Source organism: Phodopus roborovskii, unplaced genomic scaffold (assembly GCF_943737965.1).
Source record: "Phodopus roborovskii unplaced genomic scaffold, PHOROB, whole genome shotgun sequence".
NCBI classification, from domain to species: Eukaryota; Metazoa; Chordata; class Mammalia; order Rodentia; family Cricetidae; genus Phodopus; species Phodopus roborovskii.
This window is the reverse complement of record NW_026125281.1, coordinates 16,659,455-16,674,617: the sequence shown is the minus strand read 5'-3', so window position 1 is coordinate 16,674,617 and position 15,163 is coordinate 16,659,455. Positions and strand designations below refer to the sequence as shown.

At 41.7% G+C, this 15,163-nt stretch overlaps 1 pseudogene; it reads right to left on the bottom strand.

The window, feature by feature from the left end:
* Nucleotides 1-3,279: 3,279 nt before the first annotated feature.
* LOC127230955 (small nuclear ribonucleoprotein-associated protein N-like) lies at nt 3,280-15,163 on the bottom strand (annotated as a pseudogene).

Sequence of the window (15,163 nt, the reverse complement as noted above, 5' to 3'; positions counted from 1 at the left end):
GGCTCCCATATCAAACAACTGTTGGATTCTTAGGCTTTTTCCAACAGAATACAGCCATTATTAAACTAGCTGTAAACTACTCTAATAAATCCCCTTTGTGTGGTTCTACAGGTTCTGTTACTCTAGAGAACACTGACTCAATAGGGGGTTATTCTTATTCATACCACCACAGTCTCTTTAGGTTATTCTTGGTTTAATTTTTGTAGTTTTACCTGAATCTAAAAATTTATCTATTTCCTTTACCTTTTCCAGCTTTCTGTAATAAGTGCTTTAAAAATAATCCCTTATAATTTTCTTTTTTTTTCCTCCCCTTTGGTATCTGCTTTAACATTTTCCCATTACTTTGATTCTGTTGATATGGGTTCTCTCTTTCTTCCTTGTGGTTAGTTGGTCTAAGGATCTGTTAATCTGAGTTATCTGTTCAAAGAGCTAGCTCTTGGATTAATTGATTATTTGTATTGTTTCCATGTTTCTATTACATTAATATCTGTTCTGCTTGTTATTATTACTTGCTGTCTACTGGATTTGTAGTTTAATCTTTTTTTCCCCAAACTTTTGCATTGCAGCATTAAGTCATTTATTTGTGCTCTTTCTGATTCTTTAATGTAGACACCTAAAGCTACAAATTTCCCCCATGGAACTGCTTTCAGTGTTTCTGAGATGGTTTGTGTGTTTAAGTTCCAGGAATTTTCTAATTTCCTTTTTAATTTCTCCTTTGACCCATTCATCATTCAGTAATGAGTTATTTAACTTCCATGAGTTTGTTTATTTGATAAAGTATTTTTGCTGTCAAGTTTCAGTTTAATTATATATTGGTTAGCAATGATATAAGGAGCTATTACTTTTTTTAATTTATTATTTTACATGTCGAACCCAGTTCCCTCTCCCTCCCTCCCACCCACCCTTTTACCCTCTCTGCCCCCTCACATGCACCCTGACCACCCTCCCATCCCAACCCCCTACCCCAATTCCACATGTAAGACAATGCCATCCAGGTGGGGTCATGTAGATCTGACAGGTCATTTGAAGTAGGGACTAGGACTTCTCTCCTATCTTTAGGTTAAGGCAGTATCCCTCCATGGAGGATGTGTTCGCAAGGTCCTTTTGTGCACCAGGGATACATCCTGGTTCCACTGTCTGAGGTCTTTTAGACTGCTCAGTCCTTCTGGCTGAGACCCATATTCAGGGGGGCCTGAGTCAGTCCCATGCTGGATTCCCAGCTAGCTATCAGTCTGAGGGCCCATTAGTTCCTCCTTGTTCAGGTCAGCTGTCTCTATGTGTTTCTGCTACCTGGTCTTGTCCTCTCCAACTGTATCTGAGTTCTACTTTGACTCAGGGTTTATGTACGGGTGTTTGCTCCTGTTTCCAACAGGCATTAGTTGAGGGCTCCATGGAGAAGTTAGTTGTTGATCTTACTCTCCGGGAAGGGCATTTATGGTAGCCTTTCCACGGAAGCTCAAATTGTTATTTGGCAGCAGTCTTGTAGTTCTCTAGACCTTTCTTTGTGTTCAATTTTATCTTCAAACCAATATTGGCTCCCTCTTTTATATTCTCTCTCTCTCTCTCTCTCTCTCTCTCTCTCTCTCCCATTACTCTCATCCCCAGGGACCAGACTCTGTACCCCTCTCTGCCCCCTCTCTGCCCCCTCTCTGTCCCTTCTCCCTCCTCTCATAATAAACCTCCCATGTGAGACTTGGTGTATGGCATGACCTCTTTGTGGTATTTTTTAAATTAAAATATACATACTAGCAACTTAACAGCATACCTTAAACTCTAGAACTAAAAGAAGCAAACTCACCCAGAAGGAGTGGATGGCAAGAAATAATCAAACTGAGGGCTGAAATCAATAGGATGGAAACAAAGAGAACAATATAAAGACTCGATGAAGCAGAGCTGGTCTCTGGGGAAAGTCAACAAGATAGACACACGCTTATCCAAGCTAACTAAAAGGCAGAGAAAGAACATCCTAACTAATAAAAATAATAAAGAAAAGGGAGAACATAACAACAGACACCAAGGAAACCCAAAGAATCATTGGGTCACACTTTAAAAACCTGTACTCCACAAAATTGTGAAATCTAAAAGAAATGGACAATTTTCTCAATAAATACCACTTATCAAAATAAATAAAGATCAGACAAACAAGTAAATAAACCTATTACCCTTAATGAAATAGCAGTCATTAAAAGTCTCCCAACAACAATAATAATAATAAAAGCCCAGGACCAGATAATTTTAGCAAAGATTTCTACCAGACTTTCAAAGAAGACCTAATACCAATACTCCACAGTCACCCTGATACCCAAACCACACAAAGATTCAACAAAGAGAATTGCAGACCAATTTCCCTCAGGAACATTAATACAAAAATACTCAATAAAATACTCACAAACTAAATCCAAGAATACATCAAAAAAGTAATCAACCATGATCAAATAAGGCTTCATCCCAGAGAGTCAGAAATGGTTCAACATATGGAAAATCTGTCTATGTGACCCACCATATAAATAAATTGGAAGAATGAAACCACATGATCATCTCATTAGATGCTGAAAAAGCCTTCAGCAAAATCAAATACTGTTTCATGATTTAGGTCCTGGAGAGATCAGGAATACAGGGAACATACCTGCCATGGACTACTACCCCAGTCGGGTATGGGGATCCCTAGGATGAGGGTTCTCAAAGACTAGTTGGGTAAGGATTCAGCGATGATAATCAGAAACAAACACAGAGGCAGTTTGAATCTGAGTGTATTTTGCAGTTCTCAAGCAAGGTTTTTTTTTAATAGAGATATTTCCTCAGAGGATGTTTTTGTTAAACAAACCCAAACATATGAATTTACTGTTACTTGGCACAGCGATGCAGAAATCCAAACCATAAGGTCGTCCAGGGTTAATCAAAACACAGTATCATCCTTGATTAATCAAAACATAGACTAATCCAAGACTAAGAGCATATTTCTTAAATCAAGTTAATAAATTTGTATGGTCAGTTATTGTTTAACATCTATTACCTAGTTCTTGTGAGTTTATTTAAAATATTGAGCTATTTTAATTATTTTAACTCTTTCGTATTAAAAGCTTTCCTTGCCAGACACTTAAGCCCACTCTCGATGACACATGTACATGAAATTTTATTGTTGGGAAAGTTTTTACTATTTGTACTTATTTTTTTCAATTGATGTATGCATTTATTAACTATAATCAAAGCTTGCAGGCTATACAATTTCAGAAGACACAATTCAGGGAAAAGGAAAGGCCGATATTTATCAACTGTATTTTAGGGTCTTGATGGACTCACTCTTGGGGGAGGTGGGCCTCTAATTCCTGTTGGTGGGGGTCTTATTCCCGAAGGGGGCATACCTCGAGCAGGAGGAAGGCCAATTGGCGGGCCCATAAGTGGTCTCGTACCAGGTGGAGGAGCCATAATTCGTGGAGGCGGAGTTGCTCTGCCTATAGGTGGAGGAGGTGTCCCACGCCCTGGTGGGTACCAGGTTGGGGTTCCAGCAATGCTGGCGGTGGCAGCAACTGCAGCAGCTTCTACAGTGCCTCTTCCTTGTGGAGTCGTGACCCGCTGGGATGGGCCTCCAATTCCTCCGACAGGCCCTGCTAATCCAGCAGGAGCTTGGGAAATAGGTCCACCAGCTGGTACTCCCTTCCAGCTGCCCTCCCAACCGCAGGGCCAACTGCAGCCCCAGCAGGTGGCACACGAACAATACCAGTATCTTTAGGGTGGACCCTCCACAGTCATGGATAGCAAGTTCTCTCCACGCAGCAATACCAGACTCAAGGCCCGTTTATCTTCACAGAAGACACTGATTCACGAATCAACCATCAATAAAGACTGCCCAGTGGAGGAAAGTTCAATGAAGACAAGGAGCACTCAGCCACCGACCTCCTGTGACCCTGGCCCATTCATTTGCATGGTTATTATAGAGGTCACCGTGCTGTAAGGAGTAAGGTTTTTTCCTGCCTGCCCCTGGTCTTGTCCCGCCACTGCGCCAGCCCCAAATAATTTGATATAATGCTATTGGCCAGGTACTAGTTTCTTATCAGCTACCTCTGTCTTAAGTATTAACCCATTTCTGTTAATCTATGTATTTCCACGTGGTTTCATCTTACCGGGGGAATGGGCTGGCGTTGTGCTCTCCCCCGTCTCTCCATCTTGACTCCTCCTTACTCCTTCCTCTTTGCTCCTTGTCTCCTAGTCCCTCCTGTCTTCCTTTCCTGTTGGCCAACAGTGCTTTATTATTAACCAGTATGAGAAACATATACAGAATGACATCTCCCATCACCGTGCCATGGTGCGTCAGAGGGGGAAAGGACTTCAGTCCCTCCTGGAGACCAGGGGACAGCAGCAGCAAAGAAGGGGACAAAGATTGGGAGCAAGGTACTGCTTTTCCTCCAGACGTTCACTCAAAGCAGCACACAGGAATGTGACTTTTCATGTAAATAACCAACACCGTCAATATTAGAGAGAAAGGAGATGAGAGATGTGTGTTCACACAAAGTGCTCTGGTGGAAAAGGGAAAATAAAATTTTCCAGAAGATGGCTAGGACACACCTTTCATGCAACACTCCTTTGGACTCACGGAGTCCCTGCCTAGACTGTCACACTGCTTTACAGCCAGAACCTTGAGGCTCCATGCCACCGTGGCCTACACAGAAGCCAGCTACTCTTTTTCAGACTTGAACATATGTGAACCCAGCCATGCAGTGCCGTGTTATTTCTAGTGTCTCTTTGCAGGGGTGCTGCAATATCCGTTCAGATGTGTCCTAGAATGCCTAACACATACCTCTTTATCTCATTTCATGATGGCAGAACTAATCGATAAAACTGAACTCCCAGATTCAATTCACGGAAGACTCAATGCAAAGCCTTGTAAAGAGAGCTTGGATCACTGTGGCCCTGAGCATTGATCTTTAGGGAAATTGAGTTGCTTTGATTTATCACCAAAGAAAAGCATTTCAACTGATTCTAATTTCCTCACTAGTAGCACTCGTTGCTTGAGATTTATGTACACTGGCACACTTTATGAATCAATTAAATTGCTTTTTTACATGAATCCCGTCAAAAATTTAGCACAATAAAAATGTTTTAATTCTTTCTACATTTGTTTATTCATTTATGTAATAACTGCCTACAGTTTGGTAAATATCTTGGAAGGAAGCAAGGATACAGCAGTCTGTGAGACAAACCATTGCTAATTAATATTAATAAGATGTAGTACCCATCCAGTATGCCAGGCACTGTGCTAAGTGTGTGGTGTATGTTAGTCTACAAAACCGCTCTAGCTGGTAGTTAATGCCGGCATCTCCCCCAGAACTTAAGACACAAGATGATGTAAGTTGCTGAAAAAACAGGAACAGTCAGGCTCAATGTGGTCGGCTCTAGGAAGGAAGCTGACAGTCTCTCTCTGTAGTCCCTCTGGAACTGCAAGCATTTACGTGAAATAGAAAGAACCCTAAGGCCCATCCTCACAAAAAAAAGCAAGCTGACTACCATGGAGATGACATTTTAGCTGTCCTAGACAAGCCAAAAATAAAATCGGGTACAAAGTATGGAGATACTGAGAAAAATAGCTGCTCCAACAACACTGTTTATGTGTGGAAATATACAGAAACCCATTATTATATGCAATTAACTCACTGACAAAGCACTCCTAGTGGCAGGAGTAAATGAAGAGTGGCTTGTGCCCTGGGGTATCACCTGGGGCCTTATCCTAATTCAAAGTCACATGTATTGCCACTAAGTGAGGTGTTCATGTATGTTTGCATTTGCTTGCATATTTTCATAACTTTAATTTAACATTTCAGTCTTTTTAGTTATAAATTGAAAACGGTTACCAAAAAAATAGTTTTCTTATATTTGGGAGGAAGTAGAGCTTGAGAAAGGTCTTGCTGAATACTCAAGCTGGTCTACAATTTGCTATGTCTCCCAAGCAGCCTCACATGGGCTAGCTAGCTTCTTGCCTCTGCCTTCTGAGAGTTGGGATCACTGGCTTGGATTAGCAGACCCGGGTGCTTCCTCTACTATTAACATACAGATGCTCCTCGTGATGAAGTTGTTACCTATACATCTATCATAAGTTGAAATAACCATGAGCTTAAAATACATTTACATTTAAACCCAGCCTCACTATTGCACACTGGAATTCCAACCATTGGTTCATTTTCAAGATAATCCTATCCGGTTGTGGCTCACTGCTGCCACCCAGTGTCATGAGAGAGTATTGAGCTTCGGAAATGATCAAAATTAACTATTTGTAGTATCCATTGAACGCATGTTGTTTTCATACCGTCATAAAGTACATAAAATGACCTATGTATTCAGAAGCAAGGTAGCTTGGGTTTCTAGATATTTTTTTAATTTCCTTTACTTTCACTTCTTGATGCAACCCTTCGTTGTGGAAATGTTTTACTGACTTCGCAGTTTTAAGATTGAAGCATCTCAGCTGTTTGTATGAATGACACACAGTGCTCTAAACACCACACTTTGCCACTGCCCCCTCCCTGTCACCTTTGCTACTGAGAACCACGCTCCCACTCTCAGGGTAGCTTCCTCACAGGCACTTGCTTGTAACAGAAGCTTCAGCATCTAAAACATAATGAAAACACAGGACAGTGGTCCAGACACATTTGCGTGAACCAGAAAAAGAAGTTTGCATGTGGAGAACATTCTCAGCATCTTCACTGGCGTCTGCAGCTTCTGCTCTTACCTCAACTCCGTGCCTGTCTTGAATGGGCAGGAGCAGCCCCTCTGCAGCTTTTACTGCTTTGTTTTCTTGAGCTTTGCTGTATGTAGTACTAAGTCTTTTTCATCATTCCTCAAAGAGTTTGCACTTTAAATGTTAGCCTGATGGGGAAGAAAATGCATACGAATCATGATGGACTTCTTTTCAGCTGTATTTGTGAGTCAGCATCCATGGGGAAACACAAACAGGAGCAAACCATGCTAACCCAACATTCACAGAGAGGGCTAGGGCACAGCTCAGTGGTAGAACATCTGTCTAGCATCATCAAGAACAGGGTTCCATCCTCAACACCACAAAGAAAAAAAGCAAGAGAAAGGAAGCAGGGAAAGAGAAGAAAGCTTTCACGATGAATAAACCATCATTTTACAAAAGTTGAAGCCTCAATATATGTCTCAAGACAAGTTTGGGTCATGATAGCAGTGGTTTCAAAGGATCACAGGTTTATTGCCATTTCCCACCCATGAAGCCCGTGTCCCGGACCCTTCAGTCACGATCCTTTGCTGTCCCCACAGTGGGACTACAGTTCACACTGTGCCTTAAGGTTTGGCCATCTAGAGTTGTCTTTAAAAGGGGCAAGCAGATGGCTGTAACTCACCTTAGAAGATTTTCTGGGATTGCCCACAGTTCTTAGCTTACATCCCAATGGCCCGCTGTTATTTGATCACATGTAACCACCGGTGATGCTTGTGGGATACACCCTGGCAGAAACTGAGGAAGTACGGGTGTTATGATACAAAAGACCACTGACCTCAACAGAGCCCTCATGGCAATAACTACATTAAAGAAAGAAGAAGCTGGAACTTGGGGGATCTGATGAAGAGAAACACTTGAAAATGAGGTATCCTGCTTGCTCTAGCTCTGAAACTAGTTCAGATATAAACAAACTGTTAAGATAATTTGTAAGTGACTTGGAAATGTTGTGAGTTAGACTGTGGTTTTATCTCTCAGCTGTTTAGTCACCATGCAGTGTCTGTATTTTATATGCGTGTTCATATATCGGTGACTGCAATACATAAGAGTTAGATAAAATTACATTACCCCTGTTAGAAGGGATAATGCTACTAAGTGTCAAAAAAAAAAAAGAATAATATCACTCTTCAATTAGTGGCATATACTCAAAGGATGCACATTCATACAACAAGGACATATGTTCAACTATGTTTATAGCAGCATTGTTTGTAATAGCCAGAACCTGGGATCAACCTAGATGCCCCTCCACCTAAGAATGGATGGAGAAAATGTGGTAATTTACACAATGGAGTATTGATCAGTGGAAAATAACAATGGAATCTTGAAATTCGCAAATGGATAAAACTGGAAGAAACCAACCTGAATAAGGTAACCCAGTCACAGAAAGACAAGCATGGTATGTACTCATGCATATATATGGATATCAGACATAGAGCAAAGACCACACCCTACAATTCACACCGCCAGAGAAATTAGGAAACAAGGAGGACCCTAAGAGAGAAATACATGGCCCCTAGAAGAAGGCGAAATGGACAGGAACTCCTGAGCAAATTGAGAGCATGGAGGGAGAGGGGAGGGAGGGAGGAAAAAGAAAAGGGGAGAGAGGGGAGGAGAGGAGATGAGAACAAGAGGGATCAAGAAGACTGAGTAAAGGGAGGAATAGAGGAGAGCATTAAAAAAAGATATCTTAAAAAGGGAAGCCATTATAGGTTTAAAGAGAAATCTGGCACTAGGGAAATGTTCAGAGATCCATAGAGATGACTCCAACTAAAAATCTAGGCTGTAGTGGAAAGGCTGCCTTTGATGCCCTTCTCCTATAATGCGATTGATAACTATCTTAATTGCCATCTTAGAGCCTTCATCCAGTAGCTGATGGAAGCAGAAGCAGGCACCCACAGCTAAGCACTGAGCGGAACTCCTGGAATCCAGTTGTAGAGAGGGAGGGAGGTGTGGAAAGAAGACAAGACCGTGCTGCAGAAACGTACAGCTGACGTGCCCTAATGAGAGCACAGGGACCCCAATCATAAAGCTAGAGACCCAGCATTGGACAGAAACAAGCTGAGTGTGGGTTCCAGTTAGGAGGCCTGGGCAGTCTATGGAACATCTAACAGGCAACCAATATCCCCAGTGCACAAATGGTCTTTGGGAGCCCATTCCCTATGGGGGAATACTATTTCAGCCCAGCTACATGGAGAAGGGCCTAGGCCCTCCCCCAAATGATGTGACAGACTTTGATAATCCCCCATGGAAGGCCTCATTATCCTTGGAGAGTGGGTAGGGGGTGGGTTGGGTAGGTCGGTGGAAGGCATGGGTGGAAGGGGAGGAAACAGGGAGATTGATATGTAAAATAAGATTGCTTCTAAATAAAAAAATAAATTGGTGCTAACTGATATGGAGATCATAACTATATAGGATGTTAATAATGAAGCCATCTGCTTATCTGTACTTTAAAAAAATTCAAACAATCATTAACTATTTTGCTTTACTTCAAAGAATATAAAGTTCAGTTATATGCACCAACAAAGTCTTATTTAGGGGTAAGAAATATTCCATTGAATTCTTAAACAATAATGTGGGGAAATGTAATGTTTTACCCAGTTCCAATCAATATAAAATAACATTTAATTCTGGCTTTCCTGTGGGGAAAACTATTGAACTCAGAACTTCACTAACAATTGCTATGAAGAGACCACATTGACAAGGACAAACCTCATGTCTTCCCATGGACCTATTAAATTAATTAAAACAATAATGTCATGCTTTAGTCAGCATGGAAATGCTTATTTTTTAGGCAAAAGGAGAAAAGTCATTAAAAGCAATAGCTTCAGGATGGAGGTTAATTGAGAGATACACCTAAAACCACTAGTCCTGTAATCAATACATCTTTAACAAGACATCATACCACCTGGCTCTCCATCACTGATGGCCCATAGCTGTGTTCAGTCTGCAGCAAAGTCAGGTTCTGCTAATGAGACCCATTTATAACTGTCTTGCTTCAGTTCAATGACAGACTTAGTTACCAGCAGTCAGACCTATGATGTGATGTGTGATTCTATAAATATGTTTCTCTTATTGGTTAATGAATAAAGCACTGTTGGCCTATAGGAAAGCAAAATAGGTGGGACTAGATGACAAAGAGGATTCTGAAAGATGTAGTAGAGAGGAGTCAAGATGTAGGGCATAGAGAAGAGGTCTGGTCCCTCTCTCTGGTAAGATAAGACCACATGGAAACACTTAGATTGATAGAAATGGGTTAATATTTAAGACAGAGCTAGCCAATAAGAAATGCTAGTAACAGGCCAACAGTTACATAACTAACACAGTATCTTTGTGTGTTATTTGGGGCTGATGCAGCTGTGGGACCAGACTGGTGGGAAAGTGCTTATAATTGACCTACCTTGCAAATTCAGGTTCTTTATCAAGTTCTCTAGAAGCCTAACCATGCTATAGGTTTTGATGAACAACATTGTTGATGAGCATTGGTCAATGTAGTATCAACAACCCCCATCTGTTGAGCACACACCAAATGTTGGACTGTCTCAAAGCACTTTCCATGTTTCCTGTTTGAAATCCCTAAAACCATCATCAACTGTTTTCTGCCAGAGACAGCGTGATTTTTAGGGTTTTCCTGGGATCATGGTTGAAGCTGGGAAGTACAAGAGTGTGGCATCAGCATCTGCAGTGAACCTGTGCACTACACCACCCATGACAGAATGCACAAGGGCAAGAGTGCTCATAAAGGGGAGGAAGGGAGTTTAATGTATCTGGCTATCAGGAGCCCACTCCTAGGACACAGCGTGCATAGCCTAACCACCAACGTTTCCGCCTCTCAGCACATGGCAACTAGATTTCAATCTGAATTTCAAGTCATAACAACAATCATACAAAGTAGTTGTTAAGCATCTCTTATATGTCAAAGCACTAGGGTCCACTAAAGAAGAATAAACTATGACCCCATAAAAGTATCATTCTATAAGAAACCAAGATTAACATTTAAAATATTCATTTTTATAAATCAAGGACAACACCAGTCAGGTGGAGAGAAAATAGGCAATCACGTTTTCAGAAAAACAAAACAACAACTACAATAACACATCTCAGTTGGAAATATTAGGATGTTTCTTGATGGTAAAGTCCATAGGCAACTGGGAGATGTTAAAAATCTGTTAAAAGCAGAGTTAAACCAGACCTCTTGGAATGCCTCATACAGAAAGTTCGGAAACATATAATTTCAAACTAAAAAGCATAGATGTCCCAAAGAAAAAAGATGCACGAGTCTCAACTTTGGCAGCACTGGGCCAGGCAATCCATTGTGACACAATCTCTATGCACTACAGGATCTATGTAAGCATCCTTGGCCTGTACAAAAAAATATATATTTCCTCCTTCTCTGCCCTGGGATGGCAGGCCAAAATATTTCCAGGCAGAACTAAATGTCCTCTCAAGGGTAAAATTGGACCAATTCATAACAACTTGGGTAGAGCAGTACGAGTACACAGCAGAGCCAAACCCTTAGAAAGAAAAATTTCACAGCTCAGTGTGATAGCACTTGGGAGGGAGAGATAAGGAGGAAGAAGAGGACGAGGGAAAGAGGAGGAATAGGAAAAAGAAAACGAAAAGGAGAACGAGGAGAAGGAGGGAGAGAGAGATGATGGAATGAGGGAGGAGAAGTGAAGGAAGAGGATGGAAAAGGAAGAAGAGACAGGGGAAGAGAGGGTATCTGTTTTCAAGGTGTGGGGGGGGGGTCTCAGCACAGAAACGCTAATAAACCAATAATGTGATGTGGACTCTGTAAACTCAATTGATGTATCAAATAGCAGAATAAACGAACTAAAACAGCAACCAGTAAGCCCAGCTCACATGTCAAAAAAAAAAAAACTATTCAAAAATGAGAGAAATGAAGACAGAAAACGTAAGAGGGAAATAAGGCCCACAGGGAGCTGAGTCACAAGATCTCCAACTTAGGTGTGTTTATTTGGAGAAGAAAGCCAATAACAAGGGAGGAAAAGACAGGGGTCAGACTAAAGAAAGAACCTTGTTAATCTATGGAATGACCAGAGATTAAAGATTATAAAACAAGGCAGAACTCTTTTACACTGATTCATGGATATAAGGCCCAGTGAGTGTATCAGTAACTTTTTGCATTAGAAGGGTGACATCAAGCTAGAGAGGTGGGTCAGTAGGTAAAGGCACACATCATCAAGCCTGATGATCTGAGATCACTTCCCCAGGACCCAAATGCTGGAAAGAGAACCAACCCCTGTAAGTTGTTCTCTGACCTCCACACATGAGCCATGGTACAGACATACACGCACACACACACACACACACACACACACACACACACACACACACACACAACTAAATGAGAGCATGAAATGAAACATACCAGTTACCTAAATAGATTGTCAGGCAATGATTTATTTTCTAATGATTTGTTTTATAGTGTTGCTTATGAGAAATACATACAAAATGCAAGGTTATAGAATAAATAAATGTTAAAAAATAAAAAAAGAAGTAAACATTAACCAAAAGGCAGCCATGTTAGCTATACTTGTAACAAACTCCAATTTAAGGGAAGAAATGTCACTCAATATAGAGTGATATCCCATAATGATAAAACCATCAGTTCATCAGGAAAGTATGAAATCCTCAATGCATATGGATATCTAACATAATTTCTGGGGTTTGAGAGATGACTCAGTGGTTTAAAGTATTTACTGCACTCTAGCAAAGAACCTCTCCCAGAGGTTCAGTTCCCAGCACCCACATGGTGGCCCACAGCCATCTGTAGCTCTGCTTCTAGGGGATGCCCTCTTCTGGCCTTCGTGGACTCCTGTATGCATGTGGTGCACATAAATTTACACAGGCAAACAAGTATACATATAAAATTTTAAATAATTAAAAACTTCCAAATACGTTAGGCAAAGAAAAAAAAAGAGGAGGAAAATGAAATGTAAAAAGTCCACTAACATACAAGAGACACAAACAGAAGTTACCAAAGTTGAGCTAAATGGTACATACACCAAACACTTTCTTTGGGAGTGTTCATGGGACATATGGCAGACCACCATGCAAATGTAATATGACCCATTCATATTACATTCACTAATTCACAGAATAATTGGGCTAGAAACCAACTGCCAACAAAAAATAATCAAACCAGTTTAAATTCTTGGAAACTAAATTCTTGGCAGCACTAAAGAAAACAAATAAAAATAAGATTTTCAGCTGACTGCTTTAAAGAGTGGCTGGGAAACTCCATGGCAGAACTCACACTTAGCTTTCAAGAGGCTTCAGAGACAATGGTTTTAGATGCTTATATCAGAAAGTATGGTGAGGGGCGTTCAGAGAGGAGGCTTACATCAGGCTGGTTAGGAGTTTGTTTAAAAAAGTTCTGACCTCAGGGCCAGAAGGAAATAAACTGGCTCACACACATGTTCCTCTCATAGCTCTTTATTCTTCAAGAAAATGTTCTTCCCAAAAGTTCTCTCTCGAAAGCTCTCTTTAATGGTACTCTCTAAAAGGTCCCTCCTCAAAAGTTCTTTCTCTAAAAGCTCTCTTAAAGTTCTCTTAAAATCTAAAAGTTCCTTCTAAAAATTCTCTTGATGTCTCCATAAAAAGTTTCCAAAACATAGAGCAAAGCATTAACAGCCTACCAGCCTACAATCCACACCTCCAGAGAAGCTAGGAAACAAGGAAGACGCTAAGAAAGACATTCATGCCCTGAACAAATTGGGAGCATGTTGTGGTGGGGGAAGAGGAGTAGTAGGAGAAAGAGAAGGAGAGGAAGGGGGAGGAGAACATGAGGGACCAGGAAGAATGAGTCAGGGTAGGAATAGAGGAGAGTAAGAAAAGAGATACCTTAATAGAGGGAGCCACTATAGGTTTAAAGAGAAATCTGGCACTAGGTAATTGTCCAGAGATCTGCAAGGATGACCCCAACTAAGAATCTAAGCAATAGTGGAGAGGCTACCTTAAATGACCTTCCCCTATAATGAGATTGATGACTACCTTAAATGCCATCCTAGAGCCTTCATCCAGTAGCTGATGGAAGCAGAAGCAGACACCCACAGCTAAGCACTGAGCCGAACTCCTGGAATCCAGTTGTAGAGAGAGAGGAGTGATGAGCAAAGGGGTCAAGACCATGCTGGAGAAACAAAGAAAGAGCAGACCTGAGCAAGTGGGAGCTCAGACCCCAGTTTGACAGCTGGGGAACCAACATAAGCACCAAACTAGGTCCCCCCGAACATGGGTGTCAGTGATGAGGCCTGGACAGACAACAGGCCTCCAGCAGTAGAACCCGTACTTATCCATATTGCACAAATGGACTTCGGGAGCTCATTTCCCAAGGAGGGATACTCTCTCGGCCTAGATACATGGGAGAGGGCCTAGGTCCTGCTCCAAATGACTTGACAGACTTTGATGATCCTTCATGGAAGGCCTCACCCTCTCTGAGGAGTGGATGGGGGATGGGATGGGGAAGTAAGTGGGGGACATGGGAGGATGGGAGGGAAAGGGAACTGGGATTGATATGTAAAATAGTTTCTAATGTAAATAAAATTTATTTTTAAAAAAGTTACTTCTGAAAGTTTTCATGGGGTCACGTATCCCACAAGGCTTCTAGTTCTTTTATCCAGGCACATTTAACAACTCTCTGACAATAGAACATGAATATCTCTCAGAGCCAGGAATGCGGATAGGATCTTGAGAATAGTAGGTGTCTCTCCCTGGACATGACTTGCAGAGCCTCCTGGCAAACTTAAGTCTGGGAGGGGAGGTGGGGGATAGGGATGTGACTTGCAACAAGTGCTTTTAATTCATTACAGGTGACTTCTCAGTGCTGTATCAAAGGGGAAACTGAGGCTATGTAGTGTGAGATCTGGAGGCTGCAGCTCTTACTGCTGATGCCTCAGTGAGAAGGAATTCCTTTCTCTGGAGCCTCTTTGAGAATACAAAACACCCAGTATATATTGTACATACAGACAAATTCATAGTAATAAATGTTAATAGCAATAAATATTAATTGCTACTTCTATAATAAAGGATAAATGCTCGCAGCAAGAAAGAAGTCGATGTCTGGCCCATGTTGTCACCAAAGACCACACAGATGCCCAGGGTCTAAACTGCAACCTGTGCCGTGTTGATAGCCAAAGGATATGCCATGCCAGTCTGAGTGGCCAATACCACCACCAAGGGCCATGGTGTTATCTGGCTCCAGGCTCATGACTAGGTCCATACCCCTGTAACAGTTAGGGACTGAGTTGATGTACATGGTTCCTGTTACCACTGAGGCCCGGGGGAATGCCTGGAGTCTAGTCAGACACCTGAGACTTCGTGCCTGGGAGCCATGCTGCCACCACGGCCATCCTGACCCGGGTACTCTGTGTCACACTGGGGCCATGGTGATGTCTGGGCCACGCTGCTACCAAAGGTCAT